Source organism: Ictidomys tridecemlineatus, unplaced genomic scaffold (genome assembly GCF_052094955.1).
Source record: "Ictidomys tridecemlineatus isolate mIctTri1 unplaced genomic scaffold, mIctTri1.hap1 Scaffold_45, whole genome shotgun sequence".
Lineage (NCBI taxonomy): Eukaryota > Metazoa > Chordata > Mammalia > Rodentia > Sciuridae > Ictidomys > Ictidomys tridecemlineatus.
In genome coordinates this window covers 618,184-633,010 of record NW_027522913.1, presented here as the reverse complement: position 1 = coordinate 633,010, position 14,827 = coordinate 618,184, and the positions used below count along the sequence as shown (strand labels likewise).

General features: G+C 41.0%; 1 long non-coding RNA gene and 1 pseudogene across 2 annotated transcripts; one reads left to right on the top strand and one right to left on the bottom strand.

Moving 5' to 3' along the window:
• Positions 1-6,710: 6,710 nt before the first annotated feature.
• On the top strand, positions 6,711-10,233 carry LOC144373621 (uncharacterized). 2 transcript variants are annotated; one of them, XR_013433224.1, is made up of 3 exons: positions 6,711-8,005; positions 8,529-8,656; positions 9,962-10,233. It is a non-coding gene; the product is annotated as an uncharacterized LOC144373621 (long non-coding RNA). The 2 variants fall into 2 exon arrangements; XR_013433223.1 differs by having other exon boundaries at positions 6,711-8,656.
• A 3,075-nt stretch (positions 10,234-13,308) lies between these two features.
• LOC144373637 (heterogeneous nuclear ribonucleoprotein A1-like) lies at positions 13,309-14,344 on the bottom strand (annotated as a pseudogene).
• Between the last annotated feature and the right edge of the window lie 483 nt (positions 14,345-14,827).

Sequence of the window (14,827 nt, the reverse complement as noted above, 5' to 3'; positions counted from 1 at the left end):
GACTTTTAATTGTCATCTCAATTTTATTACTTTATATTAGGTTTTAAATGTCTTCCTGGTTGGGTGATTGTATATGTCTAGAACTTATTCAATGTGTTCTAGGTTTTCCAATTTATTGGAGTATACATTTTCAAAATAGTTTCTGATGATTCTCTGAATTTCAGAAATGTCTGTGATAACATCTCTTTTTTCATCCTTTTTGTTAAAGGCTTCTCTCTCCTTTTCTTTTGGTGAGTTTGGCTAAGGGTTTATAAATCTTATGTACCTTTTCAAAGAACCAACCATTTCCTGTATTGACCCTGTATATTTTTTTTAATTCTCAATTTCATTATTTTGGGGAGTAGTTTGCTCTTACTTTTCTAAGTCTTAGAAATGGAGCATAAGATTATTTATTTAGGATCTCTCCATTTTTTAAAGATTGCCATTTTGCACTATGAATTTTTCCCTTAGAAGTGCTTTCATACTATCCCAGAGGTTTTGATATATTGTTTCTCACTTCACACTTGTCTCTAAGAACTTCATGATTTTTTCTCTAATTTCTTCTATGATCCATTATTCATTTCAGAGTATTCAATCTCCATGTATTTATGTGGTATCAATTCTTTTTTCTTACTGTTGAATTCTAGTTTCATTCCATTATAATCCTAAAGGATTCATGCCATTATGACAATTTTTTGGTATTTTAAGATGTACATTGTGACTTAGATTATGGTCTATTTTGGATAAGGTTCCATGAGCTTCTGAGAAGAAGGTAAATTCAGCTGCTTGGGGGTAATATATTCTGTAGATGTCTTTTAGATCCATTTGATTTCTAGATCTTCAGCAGTCATCTCCTCCCAGTAGTGGGTGAGTTCCAGGGCAATCAACTAGGGGAAGAAAAGATTACACCATCTCCCTAAACTTGTTAGGGAGGGGGAGAGGAGAGAAGGGGGGAATTAAAAAAATAAGCCTTAGAGCAATGACGGCTACTTTCAGAAGATGAACTGTAACTGTTACAGTCACAGCTTTACACATTAAGGAAAAAAAAGTTTGAAAACTATCCCATACCCAGGGGGAAAAAAACCTGCAAGTGGGACTTAGTGGGACTTAGTGGTAGAGCTTTTGCCTACCAGTCGTGAGACACTGGGTTTGATCCCCAGCACCACATAAAAATGAACAAATAAAATAAAGGTATTGTGCCACCTATCAAAGTTTAGCCAGAGCAGCGCTTTGCCTATCCCCAGCCTCAAGACTGGAGCCGCCTAGCGGCCCGCCCCCAGAACACCCAGCTGGTAGGAGTTCGAGGTGAGGCGCCATGGCCCCGAGATCCGGTCCATCTTCTCCTCTGGCCACAAGGAGGAGCCCCATACCAGGCCGGATGGGGAGCAGGCTCCGAGTCCTCGAAAGGGACCAGGCGGGACCGGCAAGTGCTTCCAAGTGGTGGCCGGAGCACGACGGAGTCCAGACGTCCCGCCGACCTGGGGAGGACGCAGAGGTGGGGTGCCCGGAACCCTCGGACCCAGAGCCCCGCGAGCCAGTCCCAGGCAAGAAGCAAGGCTGGAGGGCGGGGAAGATGGAGAGAGGCAGGGGGACCCTGGTCGCGCTGCTCTCCCTCCCTGGCCCACCCGGAGAGAAGCGGGGACCCGCAGGGAGAGCGGGCAAGAGCGGAGGGCGCGGGCCTGGGAGCGACAGCCGTGGAGACGCGTGGGACAGTTGGGGGGCAGTGAGGGAGAGGCTGAGTGGGGAGAGCCGGCGGGGGGCAGTGGAGCTGGCGGCGCGGAGAACGGGCGAGAGCGGAGGGAGCGGGCGAGAGGTGGGGGAAGAGCCAGACGGTGGGGGGAGAGGGCGGCCGGAGAGAGGGTGCAGGGAAGGGGTCTGGAGAGCTGGCTGCTGGGGGGTGAAGGGCGGGGGCCGCGGACCGGTGGCTTCCTTGCTGATGCCGGAGACAGTTACTGCGGGGATGGGGGCGAGTGGCAGAGGACCTAACCCAGCAGGGAAAAGTCCGTCACTGTCCGAGAGCTGGGAGCGCTGCCGGCAGCGGCTTTCTGCCGGCGCCCGGCCTAAGGAAGGCGGCCTGGGCAGGGAGACACGAGAGGGAAAGGAGAGCGGCGGGAAGAGCCTTACAGCCCAGCGCCTGGGACCTTGCCGTGCCCCTCGTTTGGATTCTTCTTTGCGCACCGGGTAGTCAGCTGATTCACTCTGTCTTCACGGCCTGACGTCCTATCCTCAAAGCTGGAAGCGCTGCTTTCTAGGCAGTCTAACGCGTTGGCGCTGTCCCCAGGGAACTTTTAATTCGATTCCTTGTCTCCTTCATGTACAGCTATTCTCATTGGTTTCTTTTCAATATCGCCGTTTCTTTATCGACATGGTCTTTCGTCTGCATTTATTCTCTTATTCAGTTGTTAGATCTTCTTTTAGATCATTGGACATTTTAATAATTAGTTTTTCATTATCTTTATCTGTGATTTTATCTACTTCTATAACTGTGGGATCCTTTGTTGGAGCACTGTGAAGGGGGGGCGTGCCTGTTTCCTCATGTTTTCTGAGATCACGGACTTTCACTTCAAATGAGATGGATTTTCTTTCCTCTTTTTTTTACATGTGTCCCTTTGTTGGTATCTTTCTCTGTTTCTGATATGAGTAGATGTCCAGGAGTAGAACCTGAGCCCCTCCTTAGGGCTTGGTTGTTAGTTTAAGGTTTTTGTTTTAATATAGTAGATGAACACAATACCTTTATTTTATTTTTATGTGGTGCTAAGGATGGAACCCAGTGCCTCATACTTGACGGGCAAATGCTCTACCACTGAGCCACAACCCCAGCCCTTTTCTAGATTCTTGAGTTAAACAAAATACAGTTTTCTACAGTCAATCTACTGTGCTGGAGCACACCAGAAATTATCACTGTTATCTACTTGCAAATTAATTCCCATCTATCAACATCTCCCATCCCTTTTTCTGTACACACCATCTGATTTCAAATACTGAGATGAACTTTTTTTGGATTCCACATGAAAGTGAGATCATATGATACTTGTCTTTCTGGCTTACTTCTCTTAACATGATGACATCCATTTTCATCAATTGTGTTGCAGATGACAGGATTTTGTCCTTTATATGGATGAATAGCATTCCAGTTTGTGTTATGTATCATATTGTCTTTAAATCTGTTAATCACTTGATTGACACCTAGGTTGTTTATGTTTCTTTGCCTTTTTGAATAGTGTTACATTGAACATGGGAATGCAGATGTCTTTGACAGACTGTATTTATTTACTTTGGCTATTACTCAGTAGAGGAATTCCTGGATCATATGCTAGTTCAATTTTTAAATTTTAAGGACCTCATACTGTTTCTCCTAGTGGCCCTATTATTACCACCTATAATTAATAATTAGAAAACACCTATCATTGTGTTCATTCATTGAAGAATCTAAGAACAGGAAACTGAGATAGAAGTGGGTTTATTGCAAAAGTGAGAGAGATATAGAGAGGACTTCTCTGAGAAAAGGGGGCCTCAGAGCTGGGAATCCAGTGGGAGTTTTGGCCTGTTCTTTTGATGGTCTCTGGAATTTCTCCTTTTCTTATCTCCTCCCCTGTCTACAAACTCCTAAATATTATTTATTGGTTCCCCCTCTGTCCATGCATCTGTTTTAGTTTCCCTTTTGGATCTCTTGCTTGGGAGTGCTAATATGGAAGTGTCTATCTGATTGGGTTCCCCACTTGTGACCACCAGCACTTAGGTCAAGCAGGAAGTTGACCTCATCAGAAGACCCTCCCCACGCTCCTTTGTTTGGGCCCTGCCCAACCTCTTCCCTTGCCATCTTTCCCTGGTTGCCTAAGCCCTCCTACCTCTCCCCCACTATGAATCTACATCCCGCTAGCAATATACAGGATTCTCTTGCAGGCACTTTTTGTTTGTTTGTTTGTTTTATTGTTAACAGTTATTCTTACTGGAGTGAGATGATGTCACCTTGTGGTTGTGATGTGCATTTCAAAGATGACTGGTGATACTGAGCACAGTTTTGTGTGCCTATGGGCCATTTACTTATCACTTTTGAGAAATGTCTTCAGATTTTTTTCTCCATTTTGCAATCAGGCTATTTGTTTTCTAATTATTAAGTTCTTTGAGTTCCATATATAACCTCTTACCTGATACACAACATGCAAATATTTTCTGACATTCTGTAGGTTGTTTCTCCACTCCCAAAACTGTTGCCTTTGATGTGCAGAGGATTTTTTATTTTGATTCATCTTGTTTATCTGTTTTTGCTTTTGTTTTCTCTACTTTTAGGGTCTTGTCTAAAAAATATTTTCCCATTACAATAGCCTTAAAATATTTAAAAATAAAATTTTATTTTTTTCAATTAATCCCTGGTTCTCCTGCCTGGTAAGCAAGCATTTTACCACTGCCCATTTAAACCACTTTGAGTCGATTGTTTCTGAGTAAAGAGCCACAGGGGTCTAGTTTCATTCTTTTTCCTGTGAATTCCCTACCCTGTTTTCCCAACACCATGTATAGAAAAAAATGTCTTTTTTTTAAGAGAGAGAGAGAATTTTTTTTTAAGATAGACACAACACAATGCCTTTATTTTTTTTTATGTGGTGTTGAGAATCGAACCCGGGTCATTCCCGTGTAGGTGAGCGCTTTACTGCTGAGCCACAATCCCAGCCCCCAAACTGTCCTTTTTCTACTGTACATTCTTACACCTTTTTCAAAAATAGGCTGCTGTAGGTGTGTGGGTCGAATTCTATGCTCTCTCTTCTGTTCCATGGGTCCATGCTTCTGTTTGTAATTCAGCACCATGCTGTTCTGATTACTCCAGCTTTGTCCTGTATTTTGAAGTCAAGTCATGGAACTCCTCTTGCTTGGTTCTTTTCATGCAGGATAACTGTGACTCTTCAGGAGCTTTGTGGTTCCATAGAAATTTTTAAGATTGTCTTTTCTAGTTCTGTGAAGAATGCTCTTGGTGTTTTGGTAGTGATTACATTGAATCTGCTGATCTTGTTGGGTAGAATAGACATTTGAACAATATTGGTTATCTTTTTATTTGTGTGTGTGTGTGTGTGTGTGTTGTTGTTGTTGTTTTCAATTTCTTTCCTCATTACTTTATAGTTTTCATTTTAGAGATCTTTTACCTCTTTATTTTAATTTGTTCCAAGGTTTTATATTTTTTGCAGTTATTGTAAGTAGTATTGTTTCCTTGATTTCTATTTCAGATGATTTGCTATTTGTATATAACAACTCTAATAATTTTATTTTTTTGTATCTTGCAATTTTGCTAAATTCATCTATTACCACTACTAGTTTTGGGTGAAGTCCTTGGAGTTTTCTAAATGTAACATCAGTTCATCTGCAAACAGTGAGAATTTTATTCCTTTTTTCGCAGTTTGGATGCCCTTCATTTTTTCTCTTGCCTGATTGCTCTAGCAAGCACTCCCAGAATTCCATTGATTAAAAGTCGTAAAATGGGCATCATTCTTCTGTTTCAGATCTGAGAGAAAAAAACTTTCAGTGTTTATCCATTTGATGCTTGCTGATGGCTTATTTGACACACCTTTTATCATGTTGAGATGTATTCCTTCTATACCTAGTTGTTCAGCATTTTCATCATGAAGAGATGTTGATTTTATCAAATGCATTTTCTACATCTATTATATCGGTTTTGTCCTTCATTCTGTTAATGTGGGATATTACATTTATTGATTAGATAGTGTTGAACCATTATTGCATCCTTGAGATGCATTCCACTTGGTCATGTTGAATAATCTTTCTAGTGGGCAATTGAATTTAGTTTGCTAGTATTTTGTTCAGGATTTTTGTATCTTTAGTCATCAAAAATATTAGCTGTGGGGGCTGGGGCTGGGGCTCAGCAGTAGCACACTTGCCTGATGTGTGTGAGGCACTGGGTTCGATTCTCAGTACCACATATAAATAAATAAATAAAATAAAGTTTTATCAACAATTAAAAATATTTTTTAAAAATAGCTGTGGATTAGTTTTTGTGTGTGTTGTCAGGTTTTGGTATCATGGAATTGCTGGCTTTATCAAATGTATTTGGAAGAATTTCTTTCTCTTCTATTTTTGGGAATTACTTAAGGAGAACTAGAAACTGTTCTTCAAATATTTGGTAGAACTTTTAGCAGTAAAGCTCTCTTGTATTGGAATTTTCTTTTCTGGAAGGCTATTACTACTGATTCAATCTTGTTACTTATTATAGGTCTGCTCAGCTTTTTTATTTATTCATGATTCAATCTGGCTGGGTTAGATATATATGTGTAAGTGTTCAGGAATTTTTCCATTTATTCTAGGTTACCAAATTTTTGCAAATAATAACAAACATGGGTATCTTTGTTCCTAATAATCTCAAATGATCCTTTGTACTTTTGTGGTGTCAGTTGCAACCTTTCCCTTTTCTTGTCTGAATTTGAGTCTTCTCTCTACTTTGCCTAGTTGTCTAACTACTGACTTTTCACCTGTGTTTAGTTCTTTGAAGAACCAGCTCCTTATTTCATTACTCTCTCGTGCTCCTTTTTAGTCTCTGATTTATTATTTGTGCTCTGCTCTGAACTTATTATTTATTTCTTCCTTTCCACTAATTTTGGTTCAGGTTTGGATACTAGATATTTTTAATACACTTGATAAACAAGAGTCTCCCAGGATTTCTTAAAAATCACAGTGGACTGGTCATTTTTCTGGCTTTTCTAGTATATCTAACCTGCCATATACAATTTTCTGAGCCACAAAGCACATGCTTCTGATTCCTTCCTTTACTACCTTTCTTCAAACTATGGATTTTTCATTTTATTCAGATTACAATATCACTTTCCAACCTAAAAAAAGGCAATCTCCTGGGACAGTAGTGCCATCTCCTAAGAGTCAAGCTAAAAGCTATGAACCATAATTATGAACTCTTTCTAATGCAGCTGTGATCCCATCCTCACTGCACCCACCATGACTCAGCATGCACAGTCCCTTCTCCTGTGTCTGATCGTCCTCTGCCAGGCAGGCCCTTCCCTCACAGCAGGCCTGGCACCACCATTGCAAGGTGATGTGCTGCTGCGTATAGGCATTGTTCAAAGGGCAGAGGGGAAGTGGGCTATGTCCTGGGACATGAGGTTGCTGTCCCCTCCACTTCAAAGGAGGGGAACATGCTCACCTTAAACAGGTGAAGCAGAGAGCTTGGGAAGGGCCATTATTGCTCTGCCAGCTCAGCCCTTCAGAGGGATGGAGAGGAGATGCCTAAAGGGTCCTTTCTCACCAGCCCAACCCGCCTTTTTCCCTCACAGGCACTCACTCCCTTTGCTATGACTTCTAAGGCAGCACCTGGACAGCAATGGTGTACAGTCCATGCCCAGGTGGACCAGAAGAATTTTTTCTCCTATGACTGTGGCATGGACAAGGTTAACTCCTTGAGTGCCCTGGGAGGGAAAGTGAGTGCCACAGTCACCTGGGAAGAGCAGAAAACCTCACTGAGAGATATTGGGAATACACTAAAACAGAAACTAGCTGACATTAAAGCAGAAAATGACATGGCCAGAGGTATGTAAGGATAGTCCAGGGACATGAGAGAGCTGATATTGGTTGAAGGAAATTGATTGTGTGCATATAAAAAAAAAGAGTTAGATGTTGGTCCCTCTAAAAGCCCAGACATAGCTGTTTTGGAGGACAGAACACAGCCAGATTAGAAGGAAAACAGGGAAGGTGGTACTGAGTTGGACAAAGGATTTGTTAAGAAAGGAGGATGATTTCTCTCTGATGAGGGCAGGTCTGAACACCCTGGAGGGCAGGATGTGTTGTCAGCATAAATCCAACAGCTCCTGGAAGTTTGGCTTCAATGAACAGATGTGGCTCCTTTTTGACTCAGACAACAGAAAGTGGAGAGAGATACATCCTGGGTCCAACTGGATGAAAAAAATGTGGGAAAATGACAAGGAGGTGACCGAGTTGTTGCACAGGTCCTCGATAGGTGACTGTAGAACCTGGATTCAGAACTTGAAGGAATGGGAGGCGGAGTTGGAGCCAACAGGTAACTGGCAGGAGGGGGAAGAAGTGGGATTCACATGAGATGCTGCTACGTGTGTGTGTGTGTGTGTGTGTGTGTGTGTGTGTGTGTGTACAATCCATCAAGCATGAGTCAGACCTGGGTTAACATTCATAGTTATAGTCTTCCTATCTTTTTCCCTTCTCACCTCCTAATGCCTCTTTTTTAGTGCACATTCTTTGGGTCTGACATGTGCTCGTCTCTTTTTGGAAATTCCTCTAAATCACTTCACATGTCAGCTTCTCCACCACCATCCTCATGGGTCTCCTCATATTCTGCCACCAGGAAGGATGAGTTGTATGGTCACCCAGGCTTCTCCCATTAGCTATATGAGCCCCTTAAAGACATGGCCTGTTTCCTGTCTCCCTCACTTCTCAGGACCTGTCACAGCAGCTGCCACATAGCAGAGATCTGCCTTCCTGAATGACTTGGGGCAGCAGGATCTAAGCAGATATGTCCTCATATTTTGGTCTGAAGAAGGGCTAACACTCTTGTGTTTTCATTTCAGGACCTTCAACCACCACCCCAGACACAGTCACTGAGAAGTCCTCAGCCAGTACCTTTAATCACTGGAATTCAGTACCTTTAATCACTAGAATCCTCATCATAGGATGCATCATAATTTTTTTCTGACAGGTATTGTAGGCAGATTGAAGAGAGGGATGGGGGCGATGGGGGAGCAATGAGGACAGGCAAGTAAATTCCCAAGATCCTAGTCTGTACCTTGACTGGTCCTTCCCATTCTGAGGTGAGACAAAAGAATCAGGCCTCCAGTCACTGGAAGCAATAGCTTGACCATGCTCAGCCCTGAGTTCTGAGAAATCCTCCCTGTCAGGGCCCAAGGGAAAGAGGAGTGGCCATACCAAGGTCGCCTGTGGATTCTAAAGGGTTTTAGCTTATGCAGGTCTGATTCAGACCAGATTTCTATAAGAGGGACACAGTGGGGCATGGTGTGGAGATAACAGGAACACAGGAAGGAAATACCCAATCCTGAAAGATGGCAGCATGGTATCTCCATTCAGTGTGTACAGAGAAAGGGACTTCATACCCACAGTCAAAGAAGAGGGTCCTGGGACCTCGGTCCTGGCTCAGTGGTAGAGTGCTTGCTTAGCATGTGTTAGGCACTGAGTTTAAACTTAAAATAAAGGTATTATGTTCATATATAAAAGAGAGCGAGAGAGAGGGTCCTATGGCTAATGCCAGGGTAAGGCACAGGGAAGGCCTTTCCCAGCCCAACCTGGAAGGCTGGAGTTCAGGGCTGCATTCCCACAGGAGGCTCATTTCCAGAAGCTGAGTTGAAAACAGAGTGGAGTCTGTTCAGGATGAAGGCAGAGGATGCCAGTTCTCTGGGGACTCCTACAACACCAGGATTGGGCTGTGGCCCTGGAACCCAGCCTCCTGCAGACTCCAGATCCTGAGCCAGCTCAGCAGCCCCTGCCTTGAGCAGAGCCTCTGCAGAGACTGGTGGGGCTGAGCAGCTGCTGGGGTCTGATGCTCCAGCTGACTTAACCAGAGTGGAGGGAGTAGGCAGGGCCAGTCACTTTTAGAGCTCTGCTGCTCCCAGGTAAGGAGAGGTTGAGGGAGAAGGGGAAGAAACATGTCATCTGCAACCCCACCCAAAGTCTGGGAACTAGGTTCCATATCCCCTCTCTTTGGCCGGACTCTCCACATCCCCAGGTCCTATGGACCCTCCTATCGGGGGAGGAGCAGACTTCCAGTCAGGGAGCAGATCCAGTCATTAGGGCTTCAGTCCTGAGACCAAAGCCTATAGCAGGGCAGGAACTGATTCTGGCCTGTGGGAAAGAAGGGAGGAGGGTGATAGAGGCTGTTGGATCCTTGGGTAATGGATGGAGGGAAATACATATCCCAAGGTGAGCACCCAGAAGAATTGAGATAGAATTTCTTCAGAGAGTCGAAGTAACACCTGTTTCTTTTCTAAAGGTGCTCCCAAGAAACTTCTGAAAATGTGATTCAGTTAAATAACTGGCCTTAACGGTCTTCTGCCCATCTACTCCCTGCTCTTCCTCCATAGAGCAGATGAAGATTGAAGTACAAATCCAGAGGCCTCCAGTACGTCATCATGTATTCTAACTTAGCCTACAGCTCTCCGTTCATATCCAGCATGGGCAAGGTACCCATGGGAGAGATGGGCTGGCTGTGAAATAAAAACTGTGAAAGTAATCTATCAAGAAATAAATACAAAATGGCAAGAATCATATTTTCAAAGCAAGGCATGACCTGTTGGTAAAGTGCTTCCCTTGCACAAGGCCCCCGGTTCAATCCCTAACACCACACACACACAAAAAATTATATACTTCATATTGTTAACTTTTAAATAAGCCAGTGTGTCTTAATTGTCTTTTCGAAATATAGTTTACTTCTCAGTGTAGAGAGTAACGTAAAATTTTATAACGTATTTATTTAAATATAAAATATTAAATAACACCATTAATTTCCAATTGATTTGTTATTATTATATAGTTTAAGAGCTATTGTTGTAGAAACTTTTGTTTGAAGAACATCAGCTTAGTAAAATGTTCTTTTAAATCTTGTACTTTAATGACGTGTATATTTGGGAAATAAAGATACAATTAATATGTTATTAATAATTATCATAATTACACTGATTTTTTTATATTAACCAAATTTAGCTTTTAAAGAAAAATTTGAAATATGGAATGTAATGTGGTACTTTTAAAATAACAGTTATTGTTTAAACAAAATTTTATATACCTTAAATCCTTTAAAACTAGTTTTTTTTTAAATAATAAAACTCAACAGACATAAAAAATTATTTTATTGGAATGAGAGTAGATTAATGTTTTCAGTATTTCTTATTTCTTTTATCCTTTAGTTAGAATGCCCAAGTAATAAAGGTCTGTGAAAAGATCTTATCTATATTGGTAAATAGGCCTCATGTCAGAAACTTAGCAGGATTTAAAGAGTAAAAATCTTTCAATAACTTCAGCTGATTGTGTTAATTTCATGTAACCAATTTAGCTATATGTAAACATTTTGAAAATTATTTTGTACATATTTTGTTTTAATTTACTGAGACATTTATAGCCTTTTACTTTACTGGGTGAAATTTTTCTTAAACCTTTCTATATAAATCACACCTGATAGAAGTTTAACTCCCAGCCCCTTGGTTCTCATGAGGACATAAAAAATAAAGGAAGTTTAGATCTTATTTTATATTAACCAAATTACAAACACATCTAAAGTTTAAGTATATTTTAGTTAATAGGATCTGATGTTTTCATATTTAGTAGATGATATTTTAGCATCCAATGGATGACATTCTAGCACTCTAACCTTGCAAATCAATAAGTACCTCTTTTAATAAAGACATATAATTACTCCCCTTTACCTTAAATGTATTTATTCTTAACTGTAAGATACAAGACATCAAACAAATGTAGATAACAGTATTAATTATCTTTTTCCTGTTAAAGAAAATTGTTAGAAGCAAATAGATATAAATTTTAAATATCATAGGGATTAACAACTTTATTATTATTATTATTATTATTATTATTATTATTATTTTAATATCTGTATTTTATTTATTTATTGTGGTGCTGAGGATTGAACCGAGCGCCTCACATGTGCTAGGGGAGCATTCTGTCTCTGAACCCCAACTTAATTATTTAACCAGCTGGAAAATTTTGAATTAATAATTTTAAAGATATCTTTATTTTTATCTCTCTACCCTATTTCAATTGAAACTTTTTAAATCAAGTGAATTAAAGCTATTTGGGCCCATTTTATGTTAATTTTAAAATATGAGCATGCTTATTGATTTATAAGTCAATTTTAATATCATGTAACATAGACATAAGCATTATGTACACACATTTACAAATCAGAAAAATAAAAGAATTTTTATAACTTTCTGTAAGTGGAGCTCCAAAGGTAGTATGGAGTGGTACAAATACTTATCAAAGCTTTTATTTGATTTAACCTGTTTAGGAATTACATTAGAACCAATAAAACATTTATATGATTTAATTACAAGGCAGGCCTGCTTGGATGGATAAGCCACATTGAAATCTGACAATTATGAGAACACTGACATAAATTATTTCAGATTGCCAGCTTCTTGTTCTAATAATTTTCAGACCTACTGTTAGCATCATCCCTAACAAACATAATAATCCATTAAAATAATCCATTAAAAAGCATAATTTAAATGTTCTTTATTAACTTTGGAATTTTTCTCATTTAACTTTGGCTATCGACATTTTAGTTGTTAAGAAAATGAGAGGGTTCCTGTCCTGAAGGCTATTGATGAAGCAATGAATTGTAGCGTGTTAGCTTTAGAGGGATTCAGATTTTGAGTAGAGGATCACCATAGTGTAATGGTTACCATGCCCATCTCACAAGGGTGAAGGTCACCAAAAACTATGAAAGTAATATATCAAGAAGTAAAGTCAAAAAGGCAAAGGTTATATATTTTCAAAGGTAGGTGTGACCCATTGAGCTGATCAAAGGGGTCTGACTTCTAACAAAGAATAGGCCCATGCTTGTCTTATTTATCATGGTACAGATCAAGGGGGTCAGTAGATAGTTTTCAATGTGGTAGGAGGGTTGTTTTGGTGCTTGTTTCTTGGTGTTGCAAGGATCTTGAAGGAAATAGGTTGTTTGGTCCTAAAGCTGTGAGCCAAGACAAGGGCCAGCATGATCTGGGCTTTCTTGAACTGGGGAATTTCACCCAGGAGTTCCCAGAAAAGTGGCTTCTGTGCCTTAATGGCTCAAACAAACCCCTAATTTATATATGGTTCTTTTGCTTACTCACATCCAGTCAGGATTTAGAAGACCCTCAGGTATTTCACTTTTAGGGACACAATGGGCCTATACCCTCTTTTGCAAGAGATGGACTATTCTGATAGCTGCTTTCCCTCTCCTGTCCATTGCAGCAGCCACACCCACTTTTTCTTTGCCACCTATTGATCCCCGATACCCCAGGATATGATGACCCTCATGAAGATCCTGTAACTTCAACTTTGAGCTTTTTTTCAAAAGACATTTATTCAGCGTCATGATCAGACTATTACATTTAGCAATCAACAGCCCGGGTGCCAAAAACAAAGTAGATTAATACCCTTGTGGAATGTTTTGAACTTTTCACAGAACAGAAACTAAAAATAACCTGTTATACAATTAGTCGCAAGTACAGCCCTTGAGTTTTTTGCCCATACATATGAGTATTGTCTTAACCATGTCTTCTTTGTAGCAGCTAGGCCCTGCCAACACTGCTTGGCTGAGTTCACATATCTATTGTAACCTTTAGCTTCCCTGTCACTTCTCTGGCTCTCCTCTCCTGCTAAGCTTTGTTTCCTGGCAGTATTAAAACCTTCTGCCACTGCCATGGCTACTGCTGCTGCTGCTGGAACCACCATTACAATCATGGTTTCATGATTTGGCAAATATTGGCCTCTACCACCATAAGGTCCAGAGCTTCTGCCTCCAAAGTTTCCACCCTTCATGGGTCCAAAATTTGATGACTGATTGTTATAACTCCCAGAATCATTGTAGCTTCCACCATCTCCAAAATTGCTTCCATCATTACCAAATCCATTGTAGCCATCCCCACTGCCACCATGTCCACCACCATCATGGCTGCCACCACAGTCACCATGACCACTGAAGTTCCCTCCATGACCAAAATTGTCATTTCCATCAAGACCACCTCCACGACCACCACCAGTTTCCAGAACCACTTTGACCTCTTTGGCTAGATGAGGCACTAGCCACCTCTTGCTTTGACAGGGCTTTTCTCACTTCACAGTTGTGGCCATTCACAGTATGGTATTTTTGAATGACAATCTCATCCACAGAGTCATGGCCATCAAAGTTACAAAAGCAAAGCCCCCTTTTTTTCCACTGCCTTGGTCAGTCATGATTTCAATAACTTAGATTTTCCCATATTGTTCAAAATAATCTCGTAGGTGATGTTCTTCAGTGACTTCTTTAATGCCACCAACAAAGATCTTTTTCACAGTTCAGTGGGCCCCCAGTCTTTGAGAATCTTCTCTTGAGACAGCTCTCTTTGGTTCCACAACTTTTTTATCTACCTTGTGTGGTCTTGCATTCATGGCTGCATCCACTTCCTCCACAGTGGCACAAGTGACAAACCCAAAGCCTCTAGAGCGCTTGGTGTTTGGGTGTCTCACAATCACACAGTCCGTGAGTGCTCCCCATTGCTCAAAATGGCTTCTAAGACTTTCATCAGTTGTTTCAAAGCTCAGCCCTCCAATGAATAGATTCCACAGCTGTTCGGGCTCTTTAGGGGACACTGATTTAGACATGATGGCAGCAGGAAAAGAGACTTTAACGATGCTTTCTATGCTGCATCCGCGGGCAGAAAAGCCAACTTTGAGCTTTTTTATTGTGATTTGTGATAGTTCAATTCTGCACTTTTCGTTAATGTGATAAGCCATGTCCTTCGCTAACCTGTGGAAATATACACTTAGCCTCTGGCTATTGGAACAAGAAATCTCAACAGTTTCCATCTTGGTTTGTGTAACCAAATATTTCTCCACACCTTGAGTTGACCTTTGTTATCGTTTAGAACTGGGGTGTCCCCCAAAGATCCATGTATTGACTATGGTGCTATTGAGAAGTGAGGAAAACTTTATGAGGACAGGAGCTGGGTCACTCTCTGAAGGGCTCTTTGTGTCCCAGGCCCTTTCCTCCCTCTCTTTCCTCTCTTCTCTGTCTCTCTTCCCCCCCTCGTCTCTACTTTAAAAAAGAATAAGTTATTTATCATTGCTACCATAAAGGGAGCAGTCTCTTTTGCCACAG